The sequence below is a fragment of the Hemitrygon akajei genome, chromosome 12 (genome assembly GCF_048418815.1).
Source record: "Hemitrygon akajei chromosome 12, sHemAka1.3, whole genome shotgun sequence".
Classification (NCBI taxonomy): Eukaryota; Metazoa; Chordata; class Chondrichthyes; order Myliobatiformes; family Dasyatidae; genus Hemitrygon; species Hemitrygon akajei.
This window is the reverse complement of record NC_133135.1, coordinates 90388461-90402054: the sequence shown is the minus strand read 5'-3', so window position 1 is coordinate 90402054 and position 13594 is coordinate 90388461.

The following is a 13594-nucleotide window of genomic DNA, read 5'->3' as shown; positions in this document are numbered from 1 at the left end:
GTTCATTTTGGTAGGTCAAATATGATGGCAGAATGTAGTATTAACAGTAAGACTCTTGAAAGTGTGGAGGATCAGAGGGATCTTGGGGTCTGAGTCCATAGGACGCTCAAAGCAGCTGCGCAGGTTGACTCTGTATACGGTGGCATACGGTGTATTGAACTCGGTCTTTTCTCCTTGGGGTGACGGAGGATGAGCGGTAACCTGATAGAGGTGTATAAGATTTTGAGAGGTGTTGTTTGTGTGGATAGTCAGAGGCTTTTACCCAAGGCTGAAATGGTTGCCACAAGAGGACACAGGTTTAAGGTGCTGGGGAGTGTTACGAACCCCGTAACTGGGTCACTTACCAGCAAAGATAGAGAGGTCCGTTGAAGTCTGATGATACTATTTTTAACAGTATTTATTAGTAAAAATACACAAAAATAATATCAATGCAAATATACAGATAATATACGTCAATACTAAATCTAAAAGTGCGGGTATAATACTAATCAATAAGAAATAGCTCTATCATTGTCTAGGGGATAATGTATTGTCCGATGGAAATATAAAGTTCACTCAGTTCATGCAGGCTGCAGCCTTTGGGGACCGTTGGGTTTGCAATGGTTGGAGAGAGAGAGAGAGTTTTGGGAGAAAAACTTGCTGGCTTTCCTTTTATGATTTCGATCCGTCGGAGTCTCGTTGGTGTGGCCGTTCACTTGTGGCCTCTTCTTTAGCTAAAGCCGTTCTTCCGTGGTGAGCCAGCCAATCCCAGGCAAGGGAAGGACGCATACGAGCCCCCACCGGCTGACGCTATTAAATGCTGTCGCAGGATTTCTAGCGTTTCTCCTGGTGCGTCTGAAGGGGTTGTTCTCCAGACCCTCTTTTATCCTTACTCACGGGGTCTCAGATGTCAATCAGGTTGGGATGATGCAATCCCTCAACCAGCCCACTCTGGTCGTCCCCTGAGGGGCTTCAATGAATAGTACAGTACTCAATACACAATTCCGTCTCCAAGAGACAATAGCCATTATCAATGGTTTTGTTTCGCTGAGGCCAGGACACATTCCAAACCTTGTGGATTCTCTCTCATTCCCTGGGTCCCAGACCCAAATTAATAGCGATCTTGCGATTCTCAAAAAGGAGGGGGTGACTTTGTACCCTTCGGCCCCTCAGAGCTGCGGCACATTCGTAACAGGAGTAGGTACAGAGGAGATGTCAGGGGTAAGTTTTTTACTCAGAGAGTGGTGAGTGCGTGGAATGGGCTGCCAGCAAAGGTGGTGGAGGAAGATACGATAGGGTCTTTTAAAAGACTTTTGGATAGGTACATACAAATGGGAAATGGCTGGTGAAAGGTTGGAGAACGGGTGGGGTGTGATGTGAGGAAGGAAAATGCAGAGGTTATTTCTAATGATATGTAAAACCTTCTGAGAAGTCAAGCACTTTCTAACTTTATAGAAAAACACAGAAAATGTCACATCCTCTTTCATATCAAGCATTGTAAATGAACTAGATTTTGGTTAATTTGGAACATAGTGGGACCAGTACATTTTGGCCCAATTAAGTGGCTGCCCCCAATCAGCCAAAGTTTCATGGAAATACTTAAAACTGTATAAAACAGACAAACTGAATAACAAATTATGTATTTAATGAAATACAGAATAAGAACACTACCAGTACTACTGCAGTACTGTACTATAAAACTGTGCATAATACTCATCGACTGGTGAATTTATACACATCATGTTCTTTTGACTGTAAATGAATAGAATCAGTGCAGACACCTAGTGCAGGTAATGAACTGGCTTCATATAATGTTGTCAATGATTGCATCCGCCAAATCTTCATTTTCAGTGTAACATTCAAGACAATTGTCAATACCTTCAAATTTTTCATAGTTTCTAACTTGTTGAAGTAGTGGAATCATTTTGGCTCCTGGCTGTTTCTGGCACCTCCATGTCTGGCAAAACAGTTTTGAATTTTTTTATTGCTTATTTCTTGCCAACTATTAGTGATGAAAATTGCTGCTTTTTGAACACAAACACACCTGACACCAACAGCAAGAGAATGGAAATGGCTCACCAACAACTGTAAGAGGTCAAATGAAGAAGTTTAGTAGTCCTAAAAGCAAACTGCTCTAGGGATCCAGTCATATTGAAAAAGATCTCAGAAAATCAATATGTGAATCTTGAATGACAGAAGGTAACTGTCCACTTCATAGAATTAATATAGCATCCTACAAATATCTCAGTGTCAAACATTGTAATACCACTGTAATTTCCCTTACTCCACTGAATTACTGCTACGTCAGGCTTTACTTTCTCTTTATCAAGTTTCAAGTTGAACTCAATCATTTTGTGATTACTGGTTCCTAAGGATTCTTTTACCTTAAGCTCCCCAATCACCTCCGGTTCATTACGTGATACCCAATCCAGTATAGCCATTACCCTAGTAGGGTCAATAACAAACTGCTTTAAAAAGCCATCTCGTAGGCATTCAACAAACTCACTCTTCTGAGATTCTTTATCAACCTGAAATTTCTCAATCTGCATGTCAAAATCTCCCTATGACTATCATAACATTGCCCTTTTGACATGCCTTTACTATTTCCTGTTGTAATCTGTGGTCCACATCCTAGCTACTGTTGGGAGGCCTGTATATAACTGCATCAGGGTCCTTTTACCTTTGCAGTCTGAACTCAACCCACTAGGACTCAACATCTTCTGATCCTATGTCACAACTTTCTATGGATTTCATGCCATTCTTTTCCAGTAAAGCCTCACCACCCTCTCTGTCTACCTTTGATGCAGCATGTAATTTTGGACATTCAGCTCCCAACTTCAGCCATTATTCAGTGATGCCACAATATCACACCTGACAATCTGTAATATTGCAAAAAGATCATCCACCTTATTCCTTATACTCTGTGCATTGAGATATAACCCTTTAGGTGCTGCATCTGCTACTCTTTTTTGATTTTTCATCCCATACTCATACTCATCCTGTTGGCTGAATTTTTGTCCTATCATCTGCCTGCCCTTCCTGACAGTGTGACTGTATGCCATCTTTGCTTTTTTACCATCCGTGTAATCCTGAGTCCCTTCATTCCAGTTCCCAGCCCCATGCCAAATTAATTTAAACTGTCCCCAGTGGCTCTAACAAACCTGCCTGTTAGAATATTGGTCCCGCTCTGGTTCAGGTGCTACCCATCACTTTTGAACAGGTCGTACTTCCCCCAGAAGAGATCCCAATGATCCAAGAACCCAATGCCCTTCCCCCTGCACCAGCTTCTAAGCCATGCAGTTATCTGCCACTTCATCTTGTTTCTACCTTCACTAGCACATGGAACAGGTAGCAATCCAGAAATTATTATCCTGGAGGTCCTGCTTCTCAGCTTTCCATCTTGCTCTCTGAATTCTCTCTTCAAGGTCTCATTTCTTTTCCTTCCTATGTCATTGGTTCCAATATGTAACATTTAGCTGCTCTCCCTCCCTCTCCAATGTGCTGATATGTCCCTGACCCTGGCAGCTTGGAGGCAATGTACCATCTGGGTATTCTGTTCATGTCCACAGAATCTCCTGTCTGTTCCTCTGACTATTGAGTCCCCTATCACTACCGCTCCCCTCTTCTCCCTCTTTACTTTCTGCACCATTCTCAGTACCAGAAACCTGGTCTCAGTGGCATGCCCCTGGGAGATCATCCCCACAACAGTATCCAAAACTGTATGCTTATTTTTGAGGGGAATGGTCACAGGGATGCTCTGCGGTAACTGCCTATTCACATTTCTCCTGATGGTAACCCAGCTACTCACCTCCTGCAACTTTGGGATGAGTACTTCCCTTAACTCTGATCAATTATCTCATCACTGTCCCGAAGGTCATCCAGCTGCTGCTCCAGATCCCTAAAGGGGTCTTCAAGAAGCTGCAGCTGGATGCACTTCACGCAGATGTACTTTCCTGGGAGACTCAGAGTCTCCCAGGACTCCAACATCTGGCATGAAGAACACACAACGGCCATTTACTACACTAGGTACAGTAAGAGAGAGAGAAAAAGGGAACCTTAACAAAAACTTGCCCAGAGCTGAAGCTTGACACTCCTACTCTCATCACTAGCCTACTTCCAACAATGGCTGCCCCACTTGTCCCTTCTGTACTTTTATTTAATTTGCTGTGCTCTGCTCCTGTCACTGATTGGGCCTCTGGAGTGTCCAAACGCTTGCAAAACTCTCCTTTTAAACAAGCGTCACTTGTCCTGTGAGAAATCTCAACACTGCCCTCTGTTCCCACCGCTGATTGCCTTTGGATGCCTCCAGAAACGTGTATGGAAGAACCACTCACTGAGTCTGTCCACAAAAATCCAGGTGTATAGGGCTGCTGTCATCACAACATTGTTATATAGTTCCAAAACCTGGGTCTTGTACCACAAGCAAATCTGGTTGCTCTAGCCCTTTCATACGCGCTGCCCCCGCTCTGTCATGGGTATCAGCTGGTAGGATCGTGTCTTCAACAATGAGGTCCTGGAGAAGGCTCACCTTCCAAGCACTGAAGCCACTTTGCTGCTCAGGCCACGTGTCACCATGAAAGCAGTACTCTACGGGGAACTCTCCCAGGGCAAGAGAGATTGTACAAAGACCAACTTAAGCAGCAGCTCTATCAGGCAAACATCCAGGTCAATGAGTGGCAGCAGCTGGCTTGTGACAGAGATCGCCGGAAAATACTGATCCACGGAGCAGCCAAGTATCTTGAGGAATCTGGAAAAGCGACTGCTGAAGAGAAGGGGAGATGCAGGAAGGATCCTGCTTCCCAAGAATCTGGATCCTAGCTGTTCCCGTGTACCTACTGCTCCTGCGTTTGCAGCTCCAGGATTGGCCTCTATAGTTACCACCAATCATGCCGTCAGTCCTGAGGACTCTTTGTCCTTCCTGGTCTTTGTAAGCGAAGAACTAGATGTCGTAACTGTTAAATAGACACAGTACTAGGTGTCTTTGAAGGCTATTGTGTGTTTATTCTTAAATAATGATTAACTGGCTGACATCCAAATCAAAGATGGGGAAATTAATTAAAGCCTAGCCCAATAGTTAATTGCCTTATTCAGTTCAAGGCACATCAAGTAAAGATGGAGAATGTTTAATAACTTAAAAGGAAATATGAGTTTTATTTGTCATATGTACATCAAAGCATACAGTGAAATGCTTTGTGATGTTCGTGACACTTCTCACACTTTGATCCCCTCTACATTTTTCTCTCTCTGCCCATCACTCCTTGGCTGCTTTCCATCTACCTCTAGTGCTCCCCTCCCCCTTTCTTTTTGTAGGCCTCCTGTCCCATGACCCTTACCCTTCTCCAGCTCTGTATCCCTTTTGCCAATCACCTTTCCAGCTCTTAGCTTCAGCCCACTCCCTCTGGTCTTCTCCTATCATTTCGGGTTTCCCCCTCCCCCTTCTACTTTCAAATCTCTTACTATCTTTTCTTTCAGTTAGTCCTGACAAAGGGTCTCGGCCCGAAACGTCAACAGTGCTTCTTCCTACAGATGCTGCCTGGCCTGCTGCGTTCCACCAGCATTTTGTGTGTTTCCAGCATCTGCAGATTTCCTTGTGCTAGTGAAATGCTTCATCTGAGTCACACACGGGCTGCGTTGGGGGCAGCCGGCAAGTGTTGCCATGCTTCCAGTGCCAATATAACACTAACTCTAACCAGTACGTCCTTGGAATGTGCAAGGAAATAGGAGCATCTGGAGAAAATCCAAGCAGTCATGAGGAGAACATACAAACTCCTTACAGACAGTGGAGGGAATTGAATAGACAGTTGTCCTGTAAAGCATTGTAAAACACTGTGCTGCCCCAAGGAATTTTAATTAAAAAGTCACTGAAGGGAAATTTTGTTCTTTTTCCATTACTTTCTAACTACAGAAAATTTTGTTCTGGGTGCATACAATTGGTTGCAAAATTGAAATTATTTCCTCCTAAACATGAGATATTCCGCAGATGCTGGACAATAGACAATAGACAATAGGTGCAGGAGTAGGCCATTTGGCCCTTCGAGCCAGCACCGCCATTCAATGTGATCATGGCTAATCATCCACAATCAGTACCCCATTCCTGCCTTCTCCCCATATCCCATGTCTCCACTATCTTTAAGAGCTCTAACTAACTCTTTCTTGAAAGCATCCAGAGAATTGGCTTCCACTGCCTTCTGAGGCAGAGCATTCCATAGATCCACAACTCTCTGGGTGAAAAAGGTGTTCCTCAACTCTGTTCTAAATGGCCTACCCCTTATTCTTAAACTGTGGCCTCTGGTTCTGGACTCCCCCAACGTCGGGAACATTTTTCCTGCCTGTAGTGTGTCCAATCCCTTAATAATCTTATATGTTTCAATCAGATCCCCTCTCATCCTTCCAAATTCCAGTGTATACAAGCCCAGTCGCTCCAATCTTTCAACATATGACAGTCCTGCCATCCCGGGAATTAACCTCGTGAACCTACGCTGCACTCCCTCAATAGCAAGAATGTCCTTCCTCAAATTTGGAGACCAAAACTGAACACAATATTCCAGGTGTGGTCTCACCAGGGCCCTGCAGAAGGACCTCTTTGCTCCTATACTCAACTCCCCTTGTTATGAAGGCCAACATGCCATTAGCTTTCTTCACTGCCTGCTGTACCTGCATGCTTACTTTCAGTGACTGATGAATAAGGACATCTAGATCTCATTGTACTTCCCCTTTTCCTAACTTGACACCATTCAGATAGTAATCTGCCTTCCTGTTCTTGCCACCAAAGTGGATAACCTCACATTTATCCACATTAAAATGCATCTGCCATGCATCTGCCCACTCACCCAACCTGTCCAAATCACCCTGCATTCTCCTAACATCCTCCTCATATTTCACACTACTACCCAGCTTTGTGTCATCTGCAAATTTGTTAATGTTACTTTTAATCCCTTCATCTAAATCATTAATGTATATTGTAAATAGCTGAGGTCCCAGCACCGAGTCTTGCGATACCCCCCCAACCAATTTTCTATCCATGTGAGTACCCTACCCCCAATACCACGTGCTCTAATTTTGCCCACTAATCTCCTATGTGGGAAATCCGAAGCAATGCACAAAGTGCTAGAAGAACTCAGCAGGTCAGGCAGGATCTACGGAAATGAATAAACAGTTTACATTTTGTGCTGAGATCCTTCTGGATTGGACAGGAAGGGGGAAGATGCCAGAATAAAAAGTTGGGGAAAGGGGAAGGTGATAAGTGAAGCCATGTAGGCAGGAAAGGTAAAGGGCTGCAATGAAAGAAATCTGGCAGGAGAGGAGAGTAGACCATACGAGAAAGGGAAAGAGGAGGGGACCCAGGGAGAAAATGATAAGCAAGTGAGACGAGTTAAGAGGCCACAGTGGGAAATAGAAGGGGAGGCGTGGGGAGGTTCAATTTTTTTTACCAGGAGAAATCAATATTCACGCCATCAGGTTGGAGGCCACCCAGACAGAATATAAAATATTGCTCCTCCACCCTAAGGGTGGCCTCATCATGGCACAAGAGGAGCCCATGCACCAATGTGTCAGAATGGGAATTAAAATGTTGATGACCAGGAAGCTCCACTTCTGGTGGATGGAAGCGCTCTGGCAATTTACAACGGGTCTCACCAATGTAGAGGATGTCACATTGGGAGTACCAGACACAATAGACAACTCCAGCAGATTCACAGAGGAAGTATTTCCTCAGCTGGAAATACTGCTTGGGGCTCTGAATGGAGGTGAGGGAGAGATGAGTGGGCAGGTGTAGCACTTTGACTGCTTGCAGCGATAAGTGCCAGGACGGAAGTTAGTGGGGAGGAATGAATGGCCAAGGGAATCACTGAGGGAGCGATCCCTGTAAAAAGCATGGGGTGCGGGAAGGTGAAGATATATTTATTGGTAGGATCCCTTTGGAGATGGCAGAAGTTGCAGAGAATAATATGTTGGATGTGGAGGCTTATGGGTCATAGGTGAGGATAAGATGAACCCTCTCATTGTTAAGGTAATGGGAAGATAGGGTGAGCATGGTTGTTTGGGAAATGGGGGAGATGTGGGTGAAGGCTGCATCAATGTGGAGGAAGGGAAATCCTGTTCTTTGAAGAAGGAGGACATCTATAATGTCCTTGAAAGGAAAGCTACATTCTGGGAACAGATGTAACAGAGACGAAGGAACTGAGAAACCAGCACAGCTGTCCCTGATGACTACACCTGCAAAAGGTGCATCCAGCTGCAGCTCCTGACAAACCGTGTTAGGGAACTGGAGCTGGATGAACTTCGGATCATTCGGGAGGCAGAGGCAGAAATAGACAGGAGTTTAAGGGAGATAGTCACCCCTAGGAGTCAGGAGACAGGTAGTTGGGTGACTGTCAGGAGAGGGAAGGGGAATAGACAGGAAGAGCAGAGCACCCCTGTGGCCGTTCCCATCAACAATAAGTATACCGTTTTGGATACTGTTGGTGGGGACGACCTACCAGGGACGAATTACAGTGGTTGCATCTCTGGCACCGAGACTGGACCCTCAGCTCATAAGGGAAGGAGGGAAAAGAGGAGAGCAGTAGTGATAGGGGATTCAATAGTTAGGGGGACAGATAGGAGGTTCTGTGGAAGAGATCGAGAATCCCGGATGGTCTGTTGCCTCCCTGGTGCCAGGGTCCGCGATATCTCGGATCGAGTTCTCAGCATTCTCAAGAGGGAGGGTGAACAGCCAGATGTCGTGGTCCATGTAGGGACCAATGACGTCAGTAGGAAGAGTGAGGAGGTCCTGAAAAGTGAGTTTAAGGAGCTAGGTGCCAAGTTAAAGGACAGGACCTCCAGGATAGCAATCTCAGGGTTGCTACTAGTGCCACGTGCAGGTGGGTTTAGAAATAGTAAGATAGTGCAGATCAATACATGGCTGAAGACATGGTGCAGGAGGGAGGGTTTCAGATTTATAGATAATTGGGCAGTTTTCCAGGGAAGGTGGGACCTGTTCCGGTGGGACGGTTTACATCTGAACTGGAGGGGGACAAATATTCTTGCAGGTAGGTTTGCTAGAGAGGCTCCAGTGGATTTAAACTAGATTCGAGGGGGGAGGGGAACCAGAGTGTAGGAACAGATGTATGGAAGAAGGAAGTAAAAGAAGATAGTAAAGTTGTTTGCACTGTTAGAGATAAACAGAGAGGAAGAGGTGGAGAGTTTCTTAAATGCATTTATTTTAATGCTAGGAGTATTGTAAGAAAGGTGGATGACCTTAGAGCATGAATTGATACCTGGAAATATGATGTAGCTATTAGTGAAACATGGTTGCAGGAGGAGTGTGATTGGCAACTAAATATTCCTGGATTTCATTGCTTCAGGTGTGATAGAATCGGAGGGACAAGAGGGGGAGGTGTTGCATTGCTTGTCAGAGAAAATATTACAGCGGTGCTCTGGCAGGATAGATTAGTGGGCTCATCTAGGGAGACTATTTGGGTGGAATTGAGGAATGGAAAAGGTGTAGTAACACTTATAGGGGTGTATTATAGACCACCTAATGGGGAGCGAGAACTGGAGGAACAAATTTGCATGGAGATAGCAGATATTTGTAGTAATCACAGGGTTGTGATTATGGGAGATTTTAATTTTCCACACATAGACTGGGAAGCCCATACTGTAAAAGGGATGGATTGTTTGGAGTTTGTAAGATGTGTGCAGGATAGTTTTTTGCATCAATACATAGAGGAACCAACTAGAGAAGGGGCAGTGTTGGATCTTCTGTTAGGGAATGAGATAGGTCAGGTGACGGAGGTATGTGTTGGGGAGCACTTCGGGCCCAGTGCTCACAATGCCATTAGTTTCAATATAATTATGGAGAAGGATAGGACTGGACCCAGGGTTGAGATTTTTTATTGGAGAAAGGCTAACTTTGAGGAGATGTGAAAGGATTTAGGAGGAGTGGATTGGGACAGTTTGTTTTATGGGAAGGATGTAATAGAGAAATGGAGGTCATTTAAAGGAGAAATTTTGAGGGTACAGAATCTTTATGTTCCTGTTAGGTTGAAAGGAAAGGTTAAAAGTTTGAGAGAGCCATGGTTTTCAAGGGATATTGGAACCTTGGTTAGGAAAAAGAGAGATATCTACAATAAATATAGGCAGCATGGAGTAAATGAGGTGCTCGAGGAATATAAAGAATGTAAAGAGAATCTTAAGAAAGAAATTAGAAAAGCTAAAAGAAGATACGAGGTTGCATTGGCAAGTAAGGTGAAAATAAATCCAAAGGGTTTCTACAGTTATATTAATAGCAAAAGGATAGTGAGGGATAAAATTGGTCCCTTAGAGAATCAGAGTGGACAGCTATGTGTGGCGCTGAAAGAGATGGGGGAGATTTTGAACAATTTCTTTTCTTCGGTGTTCACTAAGGAGAAGGATATTGAACTGTGTAAGGTAGGGAAACAAGTAGGAAAGTTATGGAAACTATGACGATGAAAGAGGAGGAAGTGCTGGTGCTTTTAAGGAATATAAAATTGGATAAATCTCTGGATCCTGACAGGATATTTCCTAGGACCTTGAGGGAAGTTAGTGTAGAAATAGCAGGGGCTCTGACATAAATATTTCAAATGTCACTAGAAACAGGGATGGTGCTGGAGGATTGGCGTATTGCTCATGTGGTTCCATTGTTTAAAAAGGGTTCTAAGAGTAAACCTAGAAATTATAGGCCTGTGAGTTTGACATCAGTGGTGGGTAAATTAATGGAAAGTATTCTTAGAGATGGTATATATAATTATCTGGATAGACAGAGTCTGATTAGGAACAGTCAACATGGATTTGTGCATGGAAGGTCATGTTTGACAAATCTTATTGAATTTTTTGAAGAGGTTACTAGGAAAGTTGACGAGGGTAAAGCAGTGGATGTTGTCTATATGGACTTCAGTAAGGCCTTTGACAAGGTTCCACACGGAAGGTTAGTTAGGAAGGTTCAATCGTTAGGTATAAGTAGTAAAATGGATTCAACAGTGGCTGGATGGGAGATGCCAGAGAGTAGTGGTGGATAACTGTTTGTCAGGTTGGAGGCCGGTGACTAGTGGTGTGCCTCAGGGATCTGTACTGCGTCCAATGTTGTTTGTCATATACATTAATGATCTGGATGATGGGGTGGTAAATTGGATTAGTAAGTATGCAGATGATACTAAGATAGGTGGCGTTGTGGATAATGAAGTGGATTTTCAGAGGTTGCAGAGAGATTTAGGCCAGTTAGAAGAGTGGGTCGAAAGATGGCAGATGGATTGTAATGCTGATAAGTGTGAGGTGCTACATTTTGGTAGGAATAAACAAAATAGGACATACATGGTAAATGGCGGAGCATTGAAGAATGCAGTAGAACAGAGTGATCTAGGAATAATGGTGCACTGATCCCTGAAGGTGGAATCTCATGTGGATAGGGTGGTGAAGAAAGCCTTTGATATGCTGGCCTTTATAAATCAGAGCATTGAGTATAGGAGTTGGGATGTAATGTTAAAATTGTACTAGGCATTGGTAAGGCCAAATTTGGAGTATTGTGTACAGTTCTGGTCACCAAATTATAGGAAAGATGTCAACAAAATAGAGAGAGTACAGAGGAGATTTACTAGAATGTTACCTGGGTTTCGGCATCTAAGTTACAGAGAAAGGTTGAACAAGTTCGGTGTTTATTCTTTGGAGTGTAGAAGGTTGAGGGGGTCTTGATAGAGGTATTTAAAATTATGAGGGGGATAGATGGAGTTGACGTTGATAGGCTTTTTCCATTGAGAGTAGGGGAGATTCAAACAAGAGGACATGAGTTGAGAGTTAGGGGGCAAAAGTTTCGGGGTAACACGAGGGGGAGCTTCCAGTAGAAGTAGTAGAGGCTGGTTCGATATTGTCATTTAAAGTAAAATTGGATAGGTATATGGACAGGAAAGGAATGGAGGGTTAAGGGGCTGAGTGCAGGTCGGTGGGACTAGGTGAGAGTAAGCGTTCAGCACGGACTAGAAGGGCCGAGACGGCCTGTTTCTGTGCTGTAATTGTTATATGGTTATATAGTTATATGGAAATAATACTTTTACAAGAGACAGGGTGACAAGAGGTATAGTCAAGATAACTGTGGGAATCGTTAGCTTTATAAAAGATATCAGTAGACATTTTGTCTCCATAGATGTACACAGATAGATTGAGAAATTTAAAGGCAGGGTGGAAGTTGGAGACAAAGTTGATGAAATTAACGAGCTCAGCACGGGTGCATGAAGCAGCACCAATGCAGTCTTCAATGTACTGGTTTTCATACTCAATGTTACAACTTGTGCAACAGATTGCCTGCAAAGAATGGACTTTGAGGGCTAAAGACATTTCATTCAGTATTTCTTTCAGTTCTAAAATACTAGCTCTAAAGAAAGCTGACACTGCAGCAAGCTTTTTTTTAATAGAAATATAAAATTTAGGTGAGAATTGCCTTTTAAATGTTTGCTTTTTAGTTTTGAAGTTCATAACATTTGCTTACTGCAAACTAACGCGAGAGTTTTAAAAAAGGATTTAGTGCTTTCCAGGGGTATATGATGAATAAACTCATCTCGGGCTTCCAAGCGGGTACAGGTATCAATTATAACCAAAGTTTCTGTGACAAACTTTGCCATCTTCATCAGGGATGATGCCTGGGAATGTCTAGTCTGGTGGTATTTTTCTGCTCTTACTCCTTGTTTACAATCAAATTCCAGTTCTTACTTAGAGCGAGACCTCCGTCTTTGTTAAAATTCTTTTCTTCTAGTTTTATTTCAATGGCTTCCTTTTAACAAAGACTTAAGAATTTGATTGTAAACAAGGTGGGAGAGCGGATACCTGATTGGAAGAGGTCTAACCAATTAGGATGGACGGATGACGGGGTATAAATACAACCAGACTAGACATGCTGAGGCATCATCCCTGATGAAGGTGGAGTTTGTAACTGAAATGTGGGTTCTAATCGATACCTGTCAAAGTCTCTGGCTGAAAGTCAGAGAAGTTTATTTGTCAATGCTCGTGTTCTTATACTTAGATCATACATTTCTAGTAAATGCAATCTCTATGGTTCTGTGAAGTGTTTCTGATATACTAATGATTTCCAAGGTGCTGTAATTATAACCATCTTCAAGAAAGGAGAGAGGTCCAATTGTTGCAGCTGTTTCCATGCCAGGCCACAGGAGAAATAAGTATAGTCCCTGTGAACTGTCTCCTCCCAGTGGTCAAAGGGCTGCCTCCTAAATTACACTGTCGATTTCATTGATCTAGATCAATGGAGCTGGACTTTGCTGCACGACAACTCCAAGAAGAATATAGAGATCAACAGTAATATTCCTTGCCTTACTAAAGATTTTAGCATCATTGTGAGCGGCAACGGAAATCCTCCTTCAAATTTGGTTACGGACAGTAATTCATCTCCATGATTAGTTTTGCTCCACAAAAGCATGCAAATCACAATACTTACCAATAAGCCTATACAGAACAAATCTCAGTGAAGGCCAGTATCAAGCAAGGCAATGTCATTGTCTCAGTGTTTTCTCTATATTTCTTGCTGAAATGTTATACCTCACCTCTAACAAACTTCCCGCAGGAGTGTTGTTAATCTTCAGAACTACCAGAAAACTGTTCAACCTATGGCAACTAC